Consider the following 21,095-nt stretch of genomic DNA (forward strand, 5'->3'; position numbering starts at 1 on the left):
TGAGGGAGGAAGACAGGAATAAATGAATGCTCATGCTGGTTCTGCCAGTAACCAAGTAATTTCAGCCTTGGGGTCTGTGGCATTCAATGTTTCTTTAGCAAAAGAGTACTATAATCTTCTGATAGGCAAATCTGGAGAAGCAGATTTTCCCAAAATATGGCCTCTTCATTAAGAATAATTTAATTCAACAAGACCTTACCTTATTGTGACAGCCATTGTCTTACCAAGTTCTGAAGGACAGATTAAGCTTTAGAAGTAACACTGTAAGGAGTGACCGTCTCTGCTGAATAGCGTGATGCCTACAAATATCCAACTGAAGAACAGAAGTTTCACACGGAAAAGTTAAATGTTTTCCACGGCAAACAGTGATTTTGCACTAATAAGCTGGAGTTTCTGCCTCCCTGACAGACAAGTCCCTTCTCTGTGTCGTATTCTGCCAAGAGGGTACTCTGGAGTAGATGAGAGGTCACCCAACAGGCAGCTGCTGGCCATTGGAACTGATGCTGTCAGTCTCTCTTAATAGAGTCTGTTTTCCAGGAAATGCATTGTAAAACTTCAAGCTTTGCTACTTCTCCTTTTTCGAGCATGCAGGCTGTTGACAGTGTTATACTTATTGCAATTTTGCTGTCTTGGCGAAGAATTCAAAAATGTTTGCATGCCTCAGTGGACCACTGATAGACTAAATGATATGTAGCAACAGTAAATGTTTCTTTCTGCACTGCAGTCATGTTTCATAGGTTTCGTGGTGGAAAACGAGATCAGTGCTTGAATCTACCCTGGTAGTTAGGTGCTGTTATGCTGCTCTTGAGGCAGGCAGCTCCTGCTTGTGGTGGAGGGAGTCAGGGGAAGGGCTGGCAGGTTTTGCATGGCCACTATCCATGGGAATTTTTATATTGTCTTGAAAAATAGCTCAAGATTTAACATGGGATGGCAGAGAATTTCACTGGCAGGAGCTGCATTCCATTGAGCTGAGTGCCCACTCTGCTCCCTGGCTGTTGACAGCTCAGGTTCAGGTGACCCAATGCAATGATGTTGCAACTACAGTGCAGAATGCTTCTGTACTTTTGAAGAAATGGGGATCCAAAATATAGCTTATTCAGACCAGTTGGTGGATGTGAAAACTTATACAAAAAAGGCCTTCTGAAAATGAGTAGTTTGATTTCTGGCATCTTTGTGTAAACACTATTGAAAACGTTGACAAATACAATTTAGAAGTGATTGTGTTTCTATGCTGTAATTAAAATCATTTTTATTATTTGGGTGACTGCAAGGGAACTGCAGTCTTAGTTTTTGATGTCCTGTTTTCAGAAGTATGTATGCATTTTTGCATAGATGATCCAAAATGCATATGAGAAATACAATTGTTGACTTAAGCTGTTGCATGTGATGATTTTCAGAATTTTTAGTGAAGATGTGATGTATTTAAATTTGTGTTATTTTTTCAGGCTGTTCCTCTCATATGCTTATCTTCTTATCTATACATAAGTTATATCCCAAGTACAAAAAATATATGCCCTAATAGACACAGTACTACTAGCAGTGGGTAACATTTCCTCTAGTTTAAACTTCTGGATGTTTCTCAAATCTCATTTTGAAGAACATATGGTAATTGTTCTGCAACTAGCAATGCTTTTTGGGTATGAATTTCTAAAGAAAACAAAGTTCTGTGTTTGAAACTTTGTGGGGGTGGGGAGTGTTAAAGGAGAAGCAAAACATATAAGGAAACAGCTATCAAAAAACTTTTATCTGGCTTCTATACCCTCCTGTTCTAGATCATTCTTCTTTTAGTGACTTTGTGACAGGATTGTGTGGGTCAGTAGGAGGGCCTTCTCTAAAATCCTGTAACGTTGCTGTAAACTGGATGCAATCCAAGTGTGTTTAATTGTCATTATTCTTTAAGGTTGTCAGACTACTCAAGTTTTCTGTATATGAATTTCATGAGAATTGACATGATTCTTATTTATAGACCATGTACATATATTCTTATATATACCATGAAGGACCATGTATCTTTAACCATTAGCTTAATAATTTGCTGTGGAAAGTTTAATGAAGATAAAGAAATCACCCACTACTTGCTTGTAATCTGATATTGAAATTACAGTATTGTCTACACCTTTCTTATCAAGGTGATAGTAAACTAAAAAGAACATCAACTTCCTTCTACACTTTCTCTTCTTTGATTCTGAAACATGCATATTAAAGAGAAACATCACATTTTTTGATGTGATTGCATCAGAAGAAAAGATATGGTTTGATTGATGCCAGTGGGGTCTGACAAAAAGCAACTCTACAGAAATTATACAATAATTTCCTTCCATATTTCCTCTCTTCTGTTCTGCCACTTTGATGAAATGGTAATCTCTCTAATCCATTTCTCCAGCTATAAAAGTATTTCAGAAGCATACACTTCCCTGCAGTTATTACTGTGATGGAACGTTTATTATCCAGCAAATGAGGCATCACATTCTCTGATAATTCTCTTAAAAAAAATCATAGGAATAACTGCCCTCTATTGTGCATATCAATTAAAATATCAGAAAATGTCTTGTGTATGTCTGTACAAGATAAAGCAAGATATTTCACTGATCAATATCAAGTGCAGAAATTTCAGATCTTGTGCAGATGAAATTCTGCATTGTTCTGACGGGTGACTTGACATTCCACTTATGTCCTAAGCCATCAAGGCTACAGATTGTAGAGCTGTGAAAGATCATTTTCATGTGTATGAGTCCTGGTCAATTTTGCTGTGAAAAATGTAGTAATGCACCAAATGATTGTGGCTTCTGGACCCGTGTGTTCTGGGGTACTTGCAGATGAGTGAGAAAGAGCTCAAAAAAAAGTCTGCAAAAATCATCTTAGGCTTTGTACAGATTCAGCCCCTCTAACTATTTATTTTGAGAAAGATGGATCAGAAGAACTAAGAACGTATGGAAACTCATAAGCTGAACAAAAAAGATATTTAAAGTATTTTTATGATCATCTTAAAGATGAAACTAAAGGCATTAATCAGAAAACAGCTAGAGAGGTTGATTAGTTTTGTTTGTCCTGCTTTTGACTGTAGTGGTTTTTTTGTTTGTTTCATTAAATTGCTGAAGAGTAAAACAAGAAAATATTTGCTGGGAGATGTGGGTTGTTCGCTCATCTCTAATCGCATTTTATGTCTACTAGTTATACATATATGCATATCTGCTATATGTGAATACATTCAAGTGTATACTGGGTACTGTTTACTGTCTTTACTTCTTTCTTGTTTTCCTTCCTGTACTATTTCCTTGTAGCCACGTTTATCTTTACTCCTTGCAAGTAGCTTCAAAAACGTCTAATTTTTGTAGCACCATGTAATAAAAGCAACCTTAGTGAATTAGTGATCTGAGAGAAGGTTTTAAGCACAGTTGGCTGTTTTAGCATAGTATAGTTTTTGAATAGTATTAATTTTTTAAAAGTTATTTTAGTTTATTTCCTTCCCTGCCACAGCTGATCTTTAAAAAGAAATGGTAGCTATCCAGACAATACAAAAAAAGACTGCGTAATGAGAAAATGGAAATTATTTTTATGTGTTTCTATTGTCTTTTCTCTAAGCTCAGAACAAATCTTTGCTTTCTTCCTTAGCTGAGGCAGTGGGATATGTGAGTATTTCGATTTTGTGCTATTTTTAAGAAATTCACACAGCTGCTTCCTCAACCATTAGGAACAATCTCGCTTTCCTTTGTAGCTTATTTGATGATTTCACGGAAGTACTCTGAACATACTGCAAGACATGTTCCTGAGGAAGTGTTTTAATCAGCAAAGTTTGCCCAACTGCAGCTTTTTCTGGATAGAGGGACTGCTTTCGTGATTTTTAAGTCCAGCTTTCTTTGGTAAATTTTACTTGTTTACATGCTACAGAGTAAGTGACTTAAGAAAAACCTCCTGAGTCAGAAGTTCTCTATCCTAATGGCGTCTGTGAGAAAGGAATGAAACCTAAAGTAGTCGGGGTTGGATCGTGTTTAGCTGATCATGCTCTGATATTTTTTTATTTGGTGGAAAAGAAGTCTGCCATTTCAGAAGTCACCATAGTAACTCATTTTATGCTGTATTGCATATGGGCATATTGCAACATAGTATTCGTATTACCTTGCTTCTTTCAGAACGTATGTTTCTGGTCATGCAACGTTTCCGTGGCTGAATGAAAATGCCATGTCTTCTCATTTGCGGCAATCTAATGTTTCTTTCCATTCTTAAATAGTGTAGAACAATATGTTTTTCAAGATTATAGGAAAAGTCATGCTTCATCGTATTGTATTCTGATAATTAGGGTAAACTAGGAAAGTAGTCTGTCTTTCTTACTCACTGCCCCATCTTTTGGGGGAGGAGGGAGTGCTGCTTTGTAGTCACAAGTAGTGTATTTCAGATCTCCTGATAGGGGATGGCCGTTCATTAAAGCAAAAGAAAACCAAGCCAACACCACCAATAAAAGCAACAATTAAAACGACTAAAAAGAAAGAAAAGATACTAATAATCACTAACGTGCTCTAAGGAGCTGCTGAAAGACTCTAGACCAAATATTTGCCCCTACAGTGGTTTGAATGTATACGTCTGAAATTTTCACGCTATGTGTATTTTTGTAGGGAGATAGGAATTTGAGTTAGGGACAAGGATATATTTTTGTCCATTGACTTAGCTTCTCTTTCAGGAACTTTTATAATTGCTGAAATGGAGGGGGAAAGCTTTGTTGTGATGCAGGATTCTTTTGTTGAGTTCTCACTACGTGATAATAGTGAAGTTATCAGTTACACTGTGCATCTTCTCAAATTGCTACATACTTTTTTCAATTGGAAATGTTTGTGCCTGAATAAATATAGTCTGGGTGCTGTGTATGTATTGGGAATGGAATTTGAGAGCTTATGCTCTCAAAGAGCTCATGCACCATAGATTTATAGTTGAAACGCTTTGAAATATATTGTAGTAGAATCCCTGGGAAAAGTCTTCACTGCTGTGCTGCTGTTTGTACTTTACTTTCTTTAATGTTTACTCTTCCTTCTATACCACTGTTCTTGGAAGCAGAATGTCTTTGGAGCCAGCTGATCTGCTTCATAGTGATTCTGAATGTGGGGAATGTCTGTGTTTATTTGGAATATGTAGCTGGCAAGCAAAACACTTGAGGCTTAAGAACCATCTTAGAGCATGGCTATTGCCAGCTAGTGTCAGATTTTCTTTTCATACATTGATGAATATTTCTTATTTTTAACATAGCTGTTTTCTACGTAACGAGAGGAAAATAAAATGATGTGGATAAGATAACATCATTGAATTTTTTAAAAATTCTTCTTAATAGCATGTTAAATATGGAGGAAAAAAAAAAGTGGAAGGAAGAAATAGAAAAGGGGAAAGGGCAAGAGAAGATAACTGATTGATTTGGAAGGAAATCCATTCACCCTCCAATTTATTAATATCAACACTTAACAAAATAAATACAAAGAATTATCCAAAATAAAAACAAAGAATTACACACTAGCTTTATCATGCAACAAATGGAAATAAAGGTCAATAGGAATTGAAAACAGTATCTATATCAACTTGCCTTTGATTTCTGACATCTTCTATGCAGGTAAAGAAAATCTGCAGAGAAATTTTTTTTAAAAAAAGAAACAGTTAACTTGTGTAGTAATTGCACTTTTAAGTGTACCTTAAGGACATGGGATTTTTTTGTTGATATTTATGTGTCTTTGGATTGTTTTTTTCTTGTGGTGGTGGTTTTCTTTTGTTTGGTGTTGGCATAATAATTATGTTTCTTGTAGCATCCAGTCTTCAGTCTTCAACCAGAATTTCTGAGCTTCTCTGATATTTTTTTTAAGTGATATTTTAAGCGATATTGTCCTCCTAACTGTAAGTAATAAATGGGGAATTATATCATTTCAATTTAACAAATAAAGCTTAAAAGTAAAGTTGCTGAGCAAAACAAAGCATTACATTAGAATATACTGAGTTTAATGAGACTGTAATACTACTGTTCTAGTCCACTTCAATAACTAACTGAAGATACTTTAAGAGATGGAGGAAATCTTCCTGATGTCTCTTTGAAAATGCAATTTCATTCTCTTTAAAGGACACTTATGCAAAAAAGGCTACAGATTGTGTTCAATATTGCACACACAATCTGAAACGAAACTTTCTAGAATTGCTCAGCAGCTGGTGTACAATCTGAAAAAGATTCATTCTTTTATTAGAAATGCATAGTGTTGTCATTCCCATTACTATCAGAAAAAGTGATGCCTGTATGAAGGAAAGAGAGAGAAGGAAAGAAAGTAGCAAGTTTCTCAGCTTTCCACTTCTATGAAATAATGTAACTTAAAAGAAAACAAACAAACAAAAAACAGCAAAAAAAAAAAAAAAAAATTACATTACATAAAGTATCTTATATATTTTGATCAATTTATTTCCTAAATAGATTGGAAGGTTTTGGACTTGTCAAGGTTTTGTTTTGTTTTCTCAGGAGTTGATCTGCTCATTGAAATCTATTAGTTGAATGCTTGCCTATGGAATTTCTTATGTTTGGGGCTGGGGGGAACCAGTGAACCACAACTCAGCTTGTAGGTTTAAAATTCATTTCAATTGCTTATGGAGTGCTGTCTTTGTGTTCATCTTGACCTATTTGATAGGTGAAAGCAAGCGTAGCTTCACTGACCTCATCTTTGCAATCTACAAATCTGTTATCTAATACAAAGTCTACAATTACAATAGAAAAGCATACAATTGAAAAATATACCTTTTAAATTCTAGACAGGCATGTCGATATTTTATTTTTAATCATTTCTTAATTCTTCCATATTATAGATGAAGGTTGAAGTGTAGATTTTTGTTAAAAAAAAAATTGTCTAATAAGGTATACACACTAAATAGATTTTTTGTGTGTGTGTGTTAAATGTCTAGCTATGCCATTATGAAATCGTGAAGAGTATTTCTAGGGAGCTGTTTCCTATCGTGTGCAGAACAGTTCATTTTATGATCTTGATAGTAAATGAGCAAACTTCAATAGAGATAAAACCATGTTTATCTCATTTGGGTTTATTTTTCTTGGAGTTAATTAATCTCATTACCTTTGCCACACATTGTCCTTATGTCAGTTGAACTATCACCACAGAGACATGAAGATTACCACCAGTACCAGTGTTCCCAGTGATAAATCAAATTTACACAGGAAACTCCTTTATTCTCCTTCTGACACATGAAGGCAATCTAGCCTTTTAGTGTGGGACACATAAACTGTATACATAGCACATGCTATGCTATGAAGGCTTGTGGAGAAAGAGACAAAGGGTGAAGATGGAGTCATGTATGTATGCTGTATTCCAGAGAAGCTGTGATCAGGAGTGAATAGAAAGCACAGCAAAGGCATTCTTTGATGAAGATTTTTGGCTACTTTCTGTACTTTATTCAGGTAGGGTTACTTGTACTCCTTTTAGACTCAGAATTAAACCACTGAAGTTCACACCTAATCCCTAAACAAGTTATTTAAAATACTACCAACATCTTCATTTCACAGCACACCTGTTTCTTTACTTGCAGCCATCTTCTACTCTGCTGTGAATTATATCATAGTTAAATTGGGCCCAGGCAGTTCAACTACAGATTTATTCCCGTAGCTACTTGGATCCAACTTAGCTACATAGATAAGTGGCGGTTAGCATTAATCACTCAACTAATCACCATCTTTTCAGGGTATCTAAATGTGGATGGCAAGTAGAATCTTCTGTCCCAAAGGCAGATAAATATTTTGGTCAAGAACGTAAAATCACTAAGTCTTGTTTCCTTCATTCATGCAATGAAACCAAGTTAGAGAAACGGGAGATTAAATTCCATGACCTTTTAAGAGCAGGCAATTATAGTTGCAGAAAATTAGCATACATGAATTTTTTTGTGCAGTCGCATAACAAAAACTGTGAATGGATTAACATTGATATTACCATTCCCCTGCATGTACATTTAGCACAGATTAAATTCAATACTGATCTTCTAAAATGATTTGGTAAATTTGAGTGTTCGTCTGGATATTTTTCATATTCTACTTCTAGTAAATAAAATGAAGTGTCATGTTAAATAAAATAATAAACTATTTATTCGAAGTTGTTGATGACAGCATCAACAATATATTAGGATGCAACCCTAGAAAGGACTGATTTCTGTCTCATCTACTTTAATGTGAATCTGAAATAAGCTATTTAAAGGTAAGGGATAAGTTAATAGAGTTAAGTCAGTGTAAAATTGGCATGAGAAGCAGATGAAGATGTAATATTGAGTCACTGATTCACAGCAAAATACAGATTCTATTAAATGTAAAATTTGTATGGCTGCTGCATCACACCTGTTTCCAGATTCAAGTTATTCTCTTGTTCTGTTCTACTTGCCACTGAGATATATGTGTTTTATGCATCTTGAATATTCATGTCAGGGGACTGAAAATATCTGAGTGCTAGCAATTCAAAAGGGTTAGCTGTTCTTAGGAGTAATCTCAGGAGTTCTGAATGTCTATCTAAACTTACCATGGTATTCCCAGTGTATTTGGTTTTCTCACTATGTATTGTCCTCTGGACAAATTGACATGGGGAAGTGTTACATCATAGAATCATTAAGGTTAGAAAAGGCCTCTGAGCTCATCCAGTCCAACTGTCCACCTATCAGCAATACTGCCTAGTAAACTGCCCCTAAGTACTACTTATCTAACTTTTTCTTAAACACTTTCACGGATAGTGACTCAACCAGGCAGCCTGTTCCAGTGCCTCATCATTCTCTTAGATAATAAATTTTTCCTTATAGCCAATCTGAACCTTTCCTGATGCCACCTGAGGTCATTACCTTTAGTCCTATTGTTGTTACTGGGAGGCCAGTTTCCACCTTCTTTCAGGTAGTTGTAAAGTGTGATAAGATTTCACTTTAGCCTTCTCTTCTCCAGACTGAACAGTCCCAGTTCTGTCACCTGTTTTTCATAGGACTTGTGTTCCAGACCCTTTGCCAGCTTTGTTGCCCTTCTCTTTATGCACTCCAGGACCTCAATGTCTTTCTGGTAGTCAGGGACCCCAAATCGAACAGAGTAACTGAGTTGTGTCCTTACCCAAGCTGAGTACAGAAGGATGATCTCTGGTCCCGCTGGCTACACTATTTCTGATGTAAGCCAGTATGCCATTCACCACGTGGGCACACTGCTGCCTCCTGTTCAGTAGAGTGTCAACCAACAGTCCCAGACCCTTTTTCCCCATGCAGCTTTCCAGCCACTCTGCCCTAAAGCTGCAGCATTGCCTGTGGTTGTGACCAATGTGCAGGACCAATGTGTTGAACTTCATCCCATTGGTCTCAGCCCATGAATCCAACCTGTCCAGGTCCTTCTGTAGGGCCTTCCTACCCTCAGGCAGATCAACACTTCCTCCCCAGGTTGGTGTTGTCTGCAGATGTACTGAGGGTGCTTTCAGTTCCCTCATCCAAAACACATTTTTATTGACTAAAGATATTAAACAGGATTGGCCCCAACACTGGCCCCTGGAGAATATCATTTGTGACCAAGTTGCTGTGGATGGACAGATAGATGAAGTTACAAAACAGTAAGATATAAATGAATTGGTTTTTGAGATGAGAAGGGACAAGCTTCAGTACATCTGACTGTATAACTGGTGTGTTTGGAACAGGCCTCCCAGGGAAGTGATGGAGTGACCATCCCTAGAGGTTTACAAGAAAAATGTAGATGTAGCACTTAGGGACATGGTTTAGTGGGCATATTGGTGATGAGTAGATGGTTGGATGAGATCATAGAGGTCTTTTCCAAGATTTATGATTCAAGTCTTATTTAACTTGATTGTATGTACATAGATATATCCAGTCAGTCAAGTACTGGTAGCAAAACCTCTGTTGCAAAGCACTGTGTGATTCTTGCAAGTTCCTCTTGTTGCAGAGGACTACCCTGCTTGTTCTCTGGTTATAGGTCATGCTCAATGCTGGCGCCTTGTCTGTGGGAGGTGGAGAGGCTGTGAGCATGTCCATACCTCCTGCCTCTGCCGTGCCAATGGAGGTTAGGCAGGACAGTGGGGGAATGAGCATCCTTAAACTTGAAATAGCTGTTGCAGCTCCCAGAATGGGCCCCATCTGCATGCAGTATCTCAGATAGCCATGCTGCTGTTTGATACTTCCATAACCTCACGCAGTTTCTGTACTCACTCCACACTAATTTGCTAGCAAGTGAAGAAGCTTAGACTTGATCTGCTGCTTGACTGCTAAAAACTATTTCATGTTGCATAACTCACGTCCTTGTTTCCTGTTTCATTGCATCATCATTATGATTCTAATTAGTTTATTTTAACCACAATCAATAAACCAAGGAGAAGCACTTGACAGCTAATATGATTTATTACATATTCAGGGAATGTTTGTCTTAGATTTGGCATTTCTGCTATCTATCTCCAGAATGCCCTGCCTGCTTGACAGCAGCCTGTCAGTGCAGTTATGATTGCTGTATGTGGCGACTTTAACTGCCAGCTTTTCTTGCAGACTTGGAGAGTGATTGGTCTGCACTATAATTACAGCAACACAGAATAACTTAACACCTGCCTATGGCCCTGTCAATTATGAAAGAGTATAGCTTCAATATGTATTGCAGTTTGGCACTGTATCACCTACATATTGATACAGAAGACAAAAACTAAGCAGTGGTGACCATTTTTACTCTCTTCTGAGGCTTTTCTCTTATAGCTGATGTTTTACAAATAGCTCCACAGGAAGATCAAGAGCTATCTTTGTAACCTTAAGTATTCTTGAATTGTACCATAAGTATTGAAGTAGTGGTAAAGAACTCTGATAATGCTGATGATTTTCATAAACTCCCTTTCAAAACTGTGAAGGCAAAGGTCAGGCATGGTTGTGGTTTATTATTATTAATGAATATAGGAACATGAGAAGATATTAATGTTTCATTCAAAACACACAGTATTTTACAGCTGACTTTCAAGGCATCTTTTTCAGAACCTCTAGTATGGGTCACTTGACCCTGGTTTTATTGATTAAACTTTTATTCTTCCTCAATGAATAATTTAAGTTATGAGCAGTAGTCTGGCATGATTAGCAGGAGCCTACAGGTTTTAAAGTAATACACTGTATGCTCCTCCTTCTGCATTGGATTTTTTTGCATTATGCCCACCTGATTCAGTTGAAAACTATAGACAATGCAATAACTTCCTTAGCAATTCTCTTCCTTGAGGTGCCTAATGAAGCACCAAAATTTTTACTTTACTGGAGAATTTTTTACTCTTCTCCTGGAGAAGAGCTGTTGTGGAGTTGGTTTTGATTGCAAAACCAGTCTCCACCTTTGATGCAGTTTGTGGCCACAGTTTTACTGATCTTAACAGATGTATATCAGCGATGCGACAGTAATGTGACCCTGCATATAATGTGTGTCGGTCCTGTCAGGGGGGAAGGCTAGGACTCTTGGCTAATTCAGGACACTGTTGTAATTAGTCGTGTTTTGTGACAGGGAGTTTTTATGCAGATGTTGTAGATAACCTTGCATTTTAACCTATACAGTGCAAAAGGGCAATATTCTGAGTTAAAATCTGGGCATGACTTTGGTTTTGGTGTGCTGTGCTGGTGAACTCTTGATTTTTTATTCTTTGTCGTTGTCTTAATAGTGAAAGTTTTTGTCCTTAATGCTCTTTTAGATCTCACCAATACCCCATAGCGTTTGTCAGTGCTGAAGACAACTCCTAGCTTGCTAGTGACTGCATGACTATAGTACATGTAAGAGACTGAAAGATATGTGCAGATGGCATGGAGTAAAAATCAATAACAAATTGTAAATGACTGGGGAAAAAAAGTCTAAAAACAAAGTAACAAACCAACAAACACAAAACTCATAAACTGTGGCAAACTAGGGAAAAAGGCCAAAATAATTGTACAAGCTGCCTATGTGCTAGTATTTCTAACTGCAGTCTTGTATTATTCAACCTGATTCTGTAAATCCCTATGTTGAGGTTCCACAAACGGAATCCCTTAGCAGTGGCTTGCAATTCTTGTCTGCTATGTATCCTTACACAAAAGTACTCACTCCCTTGATCTGAATGCTATTTTCAAAATGTTGCTTTTGATCTTGAAAATAATTGAGGATGTATTCACAGGCTCGTTCGTTCTTCCCTTTTTTAATCTGCCCTTGACCTCTCGCCTCCTAATGTGGCAGGTATGATCCTCTTTGGGAGACAAATGCTCCCAATCCCTGCGATAAAAGAACAGAAAATGTTATTGCTGTTGGTTAAATCAAAATGGAGCATGTTTCTGGTGGTATGTTATTTGTGCACAGGCACTCAGATTACAGAGCAAGGAAAGCAATGAGCATGATCTCCTGCTTCAGGCATGCTTGATCTCCCAGCCACAGGAAGGAGGAGAAAGAGCAGAATAAAAAAAAAATTGGGAGTTTAGTGCTGTTAGTAGAGGGGCAATCCTGTATCTTTTCTTTTCCTCATTTTGCTCTATGATTGCATTTCTTAAATATTTTGTGAATGCTTCATTTAGAAAAAAAAAGTGAAATCTTTAATAATTCTTTTCCTAGTGAAATGAAGGCATGTATTTAATAAAAGCATGTATTTAATGAAAATATACTGCATTTTTTTCAGCAAGCTGTTTAATGCTCTGACATATCTCAAGCTTTAGAACTTGGCAATTTCCAGATGGATTTAGTTTTAACTCAGTCTTAAGCAGCATCTTGCTAAGTATTTTTAGACATTTTTAAATCTTGTAATTATTTTAGGGTAAAATGTGCCACAGCACAAACTCATTTCAAAGGAAAGCTATATTGATAATCCCAATCTTAAAATTTCAGAATTGAAATTTTGAAGATGGGGTTAGATGGTATGCTTCAATGAGTCTTTCTTATGAAGATGAAATGTTATTGATAAGGAGAAATAATATGAAATTTAAGATAGGATAATCCTACCACTATCTATCTAAAATTTAAGAGTCTAGAATAAGAAAAAGCAATGACGTGTCTTTATCTCCTAAACATTTCTAGTATCACCAGTACTCTTTTCACAAGGTTATCACTACTGAACAGATTTCAGAGAATAATAGATGTCTATTTTTCATCAGGTCATCATTCAAATATGGAAATTGAAATATGATCTCAGATTCTTTTATATTATCAGATGACTAGACGTACATGCCAGGCAATGTGGCAGAAGGGGATTATGCCTTGGGAGGGGGGGCGTCACAGTCATGACTAACATCAGGCATTAAAACAGAACTGGTGGAACCCAAAGTTGCAGCTTTCTCAAAACAATCTACTGGCCATACAGGTGCTAGTGGTGCTTCATGAATTAGTTAGCAGAGCATATAAAATCAGACCTTTTAGCAAGTTACCATTCGCAGTTCAAGCCCTTAAACATTTTTCAAAAGCTCAGGTTGGTTGGCCTAAAATCTCCTGAAAACTGTTATCCTTCACTAATTTTTACAGAGGAAGAATGTGCCTTTCCTATATTTTAGAGCAGGCCAATCCTGCGTCTGAGCTGTGATGGATAAGTTCTGCATGCCTTTAAACTTGTGAAAATACATAGTTGAATATTTCTTCTCAAACCGTGGCAGACCAACAGAACCATTTATTAGCCATCTAGGGAAATAGCAGGAGACCTTCTTTCATTTAGAATGTAGAAGCTGTGAATTGATGTTCATTTTTATCAATGATCTGCAGTCACTGTGAAAATGCTTAAAAAATAGAAAATAAAATACCATGCAAAGATAAAAATGTATTTTATAGATTGAATTTGTACTCGTGATATTGGCTTTCATGTATATATTGATTTTTTTTTTTTTAAATTTTTAATACTCCAATAGGCTATAAGTACATTTGTATGTTGGGGCTATAAAAAATAAATCAATTTTTTTCACAGTGATGTAGTATTTTATTACATCTACATCTATTCAAGCTATAGAAAACGAAAGGGAAGAAATTCTGTGTTAATCTTAGTTAATGCAGTAGTAGTAGATGAGGCTGAGGAACAAAACTCAGTTTAAATGCAATCCACTGGGAGACCTTTTATTAGGAACAACATGGAAATGAAATAAAAATTTTAACTTCAACAGTAGTTAACTTTACTTTTTTTCCTAGACATTTGAGAATTTGGATACAAAAATAAAAGTGGAGCAGTTAATCTTTGAGGATGAATGCAAATAGCTAGAATGTGTTTATTTTTAAGAAAGAAATCAGCTCTGCTGCAATGTTTCTAAATATTTGTGGTAAAGGCACCACTTTCTAATTAAAATTCTTATAGCTAAAAATATCAGCAATGCCAGTAGGTTCCCTACTGTGCCTGGGGACTCGTTCTACTTTTGGTAAACGTGAATTTCTGGCTACTGTCAGCTGATATGAGTGATCAATCTGCACTACAGACTATTTTAATTGGCATTAGTAGTTCTGTTTTCCCATGCTGATCACTTGATATGAGGAAGTAGTGGAGTTTTCTTGGAGTTCAGAATTTGCAGTGTCCTTCATCTGAAACGTAGTATTGTAGTGCTACTACATTGCATCAAGGTAACAATTCAATTAACAAAGACTTGAAAAAGTTACGTATAAAAGACAAAGTTTGTTTCAACTGCAGCCTATGATTTAAGACTTACTGTTTTCATATAAAGTTTTTGAGTTACTTTTGGGATTTTCTCTGGCTCTCTTGCATGGAATTTGTCCCATTTTCTTGACATAGATGTTTATTTTCTTTGTAGTTAGAAAAACTTCTGTGTGAATAATTATTTTGGTTTTATATTTTAACCATGAAATTAGTTGAAGAATTTGAATATATTCACCGTTATGATACAAAATGGTATGATTAACAGATGAGAAATCATTAAAGACTAACCAGTTACAGGACACTTATGAGGCCCGATTCAAAATACGTTAGCATCATTTACACAGCTGTGTTATGGCATTTAAGAAATAATGGCACAAGGATTTCCTGATAGATGGGATAGTTCTCTGCCAGCTGGTGTTGATCTGACAGAATTGAAATATACCAGAGGAAAATGATGATTTTTTTGAAAATGTGCTAAAGGTTAGACAGATTCATCAATGTTTTACTTTACTTAATTCAGAGTATCAAGTCAGTTCTGCTCATTAAATGTTTGTGTACTCAGAAGCTGTTTTTTCCCCGTTCTAACAAAATTATTACTATTATTTATTATTACTATTTCTTAGGCAAGATATTTTGTTACAATCTGTGACCATCTCTCTTACACTAAGGCAAACCTTTTTCTCTTTTTAGTAAGCATTTCCTTTACGCAATGAAAGAAAAGTTGAACTGACATTCTGAGATTAAAACTGTAAGTATTTTCATAAAGTGTTCCAGACAGAAAGTGACTTTGTGATTTTCCTCATGTCAAAACTACCCTATATCTGATCTAAGAGTAGCATTTGCTATTCCCTAGTCAGAAATTTGCTGGAAAGAATGGATTGGTAAACATAAGTACTCTAAACATCTTTGGTATAAGTAACTGATTATTAATGTTAAAACTGTGTCCCTTGATAGCCCCAGAGTGAGGTAATACTTACATCACTCTCTTGAGATTTATAAAAATCTTTATAGCTATGTGCATCTGTCAGGCTCTGCTGATCCAAAGCTCCTCTTTGCCCTTGGGTATCTTTGCTTTCTTTAACCAGTGATTCTTTTATGCAGCAATATATATATATATATTAAAAAAAAAAAAAAAGTAGTTTTTTCAAGATTGGCTGTTTCTTTGGTTTACTTCCTGATGTTGATAGTTCTGCATCAAATGTCTAAACTTACATCATCTGTTTGTTTTTCTGGGGAGGAAGGGAGCCACGATGAGAGATACAAATTAATTAATGGTCTCTCTTGTCTGTTTAGATGCTCTCTGTCCTTGAAAATTCTTGAGATCTAACATATTTCTTCTGCTCACACCTGCAAATGTTGTATGTAATCACGTAATACAAATCATGTTTGAAAAACTCTGGAGATTGGACAAAGCCTTGTTAGAACTGAAAATCATATACTACAATAAAGGTATACAGTTAATTTCTAATTTTAGGAGTGATGACAAATATTATCTGATATATAATACGAGAGAGAAGAAACAGCAGTAAGTAACCACTTGAAATTTACATTTGATACTGGCTGCAGTGGTGGAGCGCTCCATGTAGCGATGCATTATGAAGGACTAGAAATTATGAGTTCTTTAGGATCCTAGTATTTTGACACATTTTAAAAGCTTAGCCCAATTTACTCAAGCATTCTCACTCTTGAATAAAGTGGATTGAGAGATAAAATGGGCTAGCCTTAACCATATGTATAAAGGTGGTTTTATTAGAAGTTAATTCAGTGATGCAATACCCATGAATATAGATGGAGGGAGAAAAATGTAATCTTGATTTATTGTTGCACTGTCAGTTTAATTTGCTGAGCTAATCAGTGGGGGTTTCTAGTGTTAGATTGTCTGTGATGACTTTGCTCTTTGGTCTGAATGTGGATTATGTGTTCAGATGTTACTGGTCTGTGTAATTGAAACTCTCTGCCATTCTTGTCTGCAGTGGTTCCTGCAGGCCACTGGAAGACTGGCATTAATTAGCGCAGTCTCAGTTGAGTCACTAGGACTCTGCTTTTTGTTTTTCTTGTTGAATGTAACTCCTTTGGGAAAAGACTTTTGCGGGCTCTTCTGAGAGGTGTTTTTTTTTTTTTTTTTTTTTTTTGCTAAATCATGTCAACAGCCAACAGGATTCTCCAACACTGATAATTCCCTTTGAGAACAGAGTTTTCTGCATTGTTTGTGTCTAGTTTTGTGAAATAGAATGGACAAGAATGAAGACAGTGATTTTTCGGAACTTTCTTATGTAATCATTAAGCTTTTTGTGATTTTTTTTTTTTTTTTTTTGCAGGGGTTTACACAGTAGTAATGGAATAGCAGTTTCAAAGACAATTGTATAAATACTCTGACTATGATGTCATCTGAGATAACAGTTATTAAGGCAGGTTTCCGTTAGACGTACGATCATGAACGCATAAGCCTCCACACTCTTTGCTTTATTTCCCTGCCTGTAAAATTCAGTAAAGAATAGCCATTTGTTCTATAGAAGAGTGGTAAGATAACTTTACTATAAGCTCTTAAATGCAGATGTGCACTGGTATAATAAGGACAAGTAATTGTTATGTGCTGATATTTAAGAAATTTAAGTGTAGATAATACCTTTAGAAGAAAATAGTCAATATAGCTTTTCAGACTCAAAGATCAATATCATCTAACTAGGAAACTGGTAGCAGTTGATACTAGTAGACCTAGCTTTGCAAAATTCCTTTGTTATCCCTATCGGTCTAAATACTGTCTAAAGACAGGGAATGATGAACTTAATATTGTTTAGAGCACAGATAAATGAGGAGGCTCATGACTGGGATAGTTGTCTTAGTCTACTGCATCAAACGATATTCTTAATGTATTAAGCAATCTCAGTAATAGAATTTGCTGTTTTCTGTGTTGTTAGGATATCAGTGAAGCTTTCTAGATTATAGCGTTTGCTGTTGTGCAGGGGTAGTTATTTTTGGTAGTAAAAGAAGGTATGGTGTTTTCAATAGGAAAAACGTTGATGCTTCTCCAAATTCAGGGTGTGGATGGTTTTAGATATAATAAGACTATTAATGCTCATTCTCATGTAATTCTCATAACGAATGATTTTTTTCTAGCTCCAAGCATGCACTGTTGTGACTCAGTGGCTTAATCTCTGACATTGCTCTTAAGAAGTAAGGAAGTGGACCTTCAAATATCCTTGAAGCCAGCCAGGACTATCTCCCCATTCCTCTTTGAACTCTGACAAAAAAAAAAAAATGATAAGTGGAAGGAGTGGCAAACGTAGCTTGAACAGAGTCTTTTCTTTCATAGTTAATAAGTTATAAAGATCCTGAAAGCCACAATTATTAGTAGGTTTGAATTTTTTTAATGTAAAATGTACAGTATTTATCTTCACAGTGGATAAATCTAGTTTCATTAATACTTAGAAATCCATGTGTAAGCTGATTCTCTGTTTAGCTGCATGCTCTGTGATGGAAGTAGTTAGTAAGCATTCATTATGTGGTAAGAGAGTAATATAAATATTTTTTTATTTGTGTTAACTGAAGGATCATTTTCAGGGTTTTCTTTGAAGCAATAGCAACAAAGGTGTCTGTTGTCTGTTGCATGAAACACTAATGCTTTCCTTACGGTCACTTGTTTTGATTGAAGAGGAATTGCCGGAGCTGAGAGGGCATAATGAATGTTATTATAAAGATGGTTTAAAGCACAGAGAAAAGAATAAAAACCAAAGTCCTTATATTAGCCCTTAGTACAGGAGGTCTGCCTATTACTTCTACAACAGCTGAGTGAGCATACATGAGAGCCATTTATAATGTGTATTCCTGTGTGTCTGCTCTGATTGCATACTTTGATGAAAGGTTAATTGAACAGTGTCAAGGAGGGCAGCCCCGGTCATGTACAGAAACTGACAGGATGATGGTAGCAGTCAGTACTTCATTACTTAGAAACAAAATCAGAAATCCTTCATCTTAAAGGTGGTAACTAGCGAACGGTTCAAGAGCAAATGGTTTAACGCGTGGCAGCTTATGAGGTAAAGAGTTTTTATGCTAATGAAGCTTCACTTAAGTCTCTGGCAAGGTCTCACTCTTGATCCTTTTGTGCATTGGAACTGACAGACCAGTCCTATTGTCACATGTCAGGGGATGTCTGCACATACCACAAAACCAACTATTTTACTGTTCCTATGTAAATACTTTATGGCTCAGTTTGCATGAAGGAAAATAGCTACAGTGTGTGGGTGTTCAGGTGCTTGCAGCAGGTAACGCGGGGGCAGTCTTTGTGAGAGCACGGAAGGTTCCGGTGGGTTCTGGTTGGTTCCGGCCAGTTCTGCAGCTGCCCCCAGCTGCCCTGCAGCCCAGCTGGTGGCACTTCTGTGAAAGTGTATTAAGGAAAAAGAGCAAAGATGCTGGTCAGGCAATGCAGAGTGAGGTAAAAAGTGTGAGAAACAGCCCTGTTACCACAGGATCGGAGATGCCCCCATAGGCTGTGGAGAGCCCACGAAGCAGCAGGTGCTCCTAGCAGGATCTGTGGCCCAGGGAGGGCTGTGCTGGAGCAGGAGAAGAGTGTGAGGAGGAGAAGAGAAACTGTTATGCAGTGACTGTTACACTGCCTTCCTGCATTGGGGAGGTGGAGGAATTTCAAGAAGATGGGAGCGAAGGAGGCAAGTTGAGTCTGGGGAGGTGTTGCTTTAATTTTTGTTTTTGTTTCTCACCATCTCAATCTATGCTTGTTGGAAGTAAATTTTCCCTGAGTCTATTTTGCTCCTGATTGTAGTTCTCAAGTGATATCCCTATTTTACACAAACCTTTTCACCTTATTTTCTCCTTGCACTAACTTGTGGGGAGTGAGAAAATGTCTGGCAGGCAGCCCAGGCCAGCCCTCCCTGCTGTGCTGTGCAGCTGCCCCAGCCAATACTGGCAGCATGTTGGGCGTTTCATTTTCTCAAATCCTTCACCAAAAACTGCATGTAAGCACATGGAGGTAACTGGATCCTGCATTATTGCTTGAAGCTTCTGTCTGGTTCAGTGATCGTTGCATCAAAGGGATTTATTTCTAGTGATGGGTTTAGATACTTTGTTCTACTCTCCACGCACACACATACACCACGGCCCTCCCTGGCCACCCCTTTCCTCCATCCATTAGAAAAACGTCAGAAAGAAATCTGGGAAATGCCAGTGTTGTATCCCATGGGACACTTTGGGCTTTATGTCTCTGCTTATCACCTTACCTGTAGACTAAGTTCACTAGCTGAGGAGTATTTCCTATGATGTGTTTTCCTTCATGTAGCATAATTACTGCTCTTCACAGAATTTTTGTCTAAGGAAGATATGAATTGGACAGACTACAGATTTCAACAGTAGACTTTTTTACCCCTCACTTTACAGGTATTTCGTCTTTTTGGAAAAAAAAAAAAACAAAAAAAAACCAAACACATCAGTTCTCTTAGGGAATTCCAGCAAGCTGGGTATATCACACTCAGAAATACCCTGGTGCTGTCAGGCCTGGAACAGTTACTGCCATCGTAGTACTTGAACACTCAGCTGCTCTGTCTCAGGCGTTCCCCAGTCCACAAAGGAAAACCACCTACCTTCCTGATCCTTCTGGCCATGGAAGCAGATCTGGCCACAAGGTAAGGTCAAAACAAGGGGGTAAGATTATTATCCTGATTCAGTGGGCATCACTGAATATGTCATTGGTGTTTCTTGTCACTGCTTTTTCTGTTTCTTGGCACATTTTTTTTGCAACTCTAGTTCCTCTCTTTCTCTGCCCTGGTCTCTGAAATAAACAGCATACCCTATTACTTATCCTGTAGTCTGTTTGCTACATACATACTCAAGATTTGTGCTTCTGAAGCCAAATTACTTAGCCAACCTTGACCTCATACAGTATTATATGGTTATTCTGGTGCTCTTTGCCTTGTAACATTTTGTTCCCAAAAGTGTACACAGCTCTCTTTCAGTTACCTGTGAAATGTAGCCATTTCACACACAACACTCCCTAAATCACCAGTGAAATTCTGCCATTCCCATGGCACCAGCTGTAAATTTTGTCAGCTTCTCATCCTGTAATCTGTCATGTTTAGCAATTTCTGATGGCACTTCCAGTATATTTTCCAATATATTTTGGTTAGGTGCACCACAGGCATCCTGTCACCTGCCCTTAGCCCTAACACCAGCCAGGTGCTGGCTGTTCTACCCATGTGTAAGGTGTTACTCTTCTGTGTTAAACACATTAGCCTCTTACAACTGTCTCTAGCTTTCAAAAATGTTTACAAGCATTGAAGAAAGAAGAGAGGTCATAGTATTTTTAAATATTTTTAATGAAATAGGAAATCGGGTGTATAGATTATAGTCATGTTAGAGGGTTTTTGGCACTGATGCCAATGTAAGTTTAGAAAATAAAAAAGGGATAGGACAAACTATCTCAAATTCCAATTTTCACGTGTTCAGCAAAATGAATAGGAACAAATTTTCAGAAGCAAAGACCCATAATTCTGCTATATAAATGGAAGGTCAAATTTC

General features: G+C 37.0%; 1 long non-coding RNA gene across 3 annotated transcripts in view; it reads left to right on the forward strand.

Annotated features, from left to right (window-relative positions):
• LOC149916824 (uncharacterized) overlaps positions 1 to 21,095 on the forward strand; it is a 510,270-nt gene that overhangs the window by 11,250 nt on the left and 477,925 nt on the right. For 2 of the 3 annotated variants that reach the window (XR_016469165.1, XR_016469167.1), the window contains exon 1: positions 19,769 to 20,203. This is a non-coding gene — a long non-coding RNA (uncharacterized LOC149916824). Of the gene's footprint in view, positions 1 to 15,260; positions 15,319 to 19,768; positions 20,204 to 21,095 lie in introns of those variants that run through there. The other variant, XR_016469166.1, reaches the window with a different exon arrangement.

Source organism: Phasianus colchicus, chromosome 9 (assembly GCF_987193195.1).
Source record: "Phasianus colchicus chromosome 9, bPhaCol1.hap1.1, whole genome shotgun sequence".
Lineage (NCBI taxonomy): Eukaryota > Metazoa > Chordata > Aves > Galliformes > Phasianidae > Phasianus > Phasianus colchicus.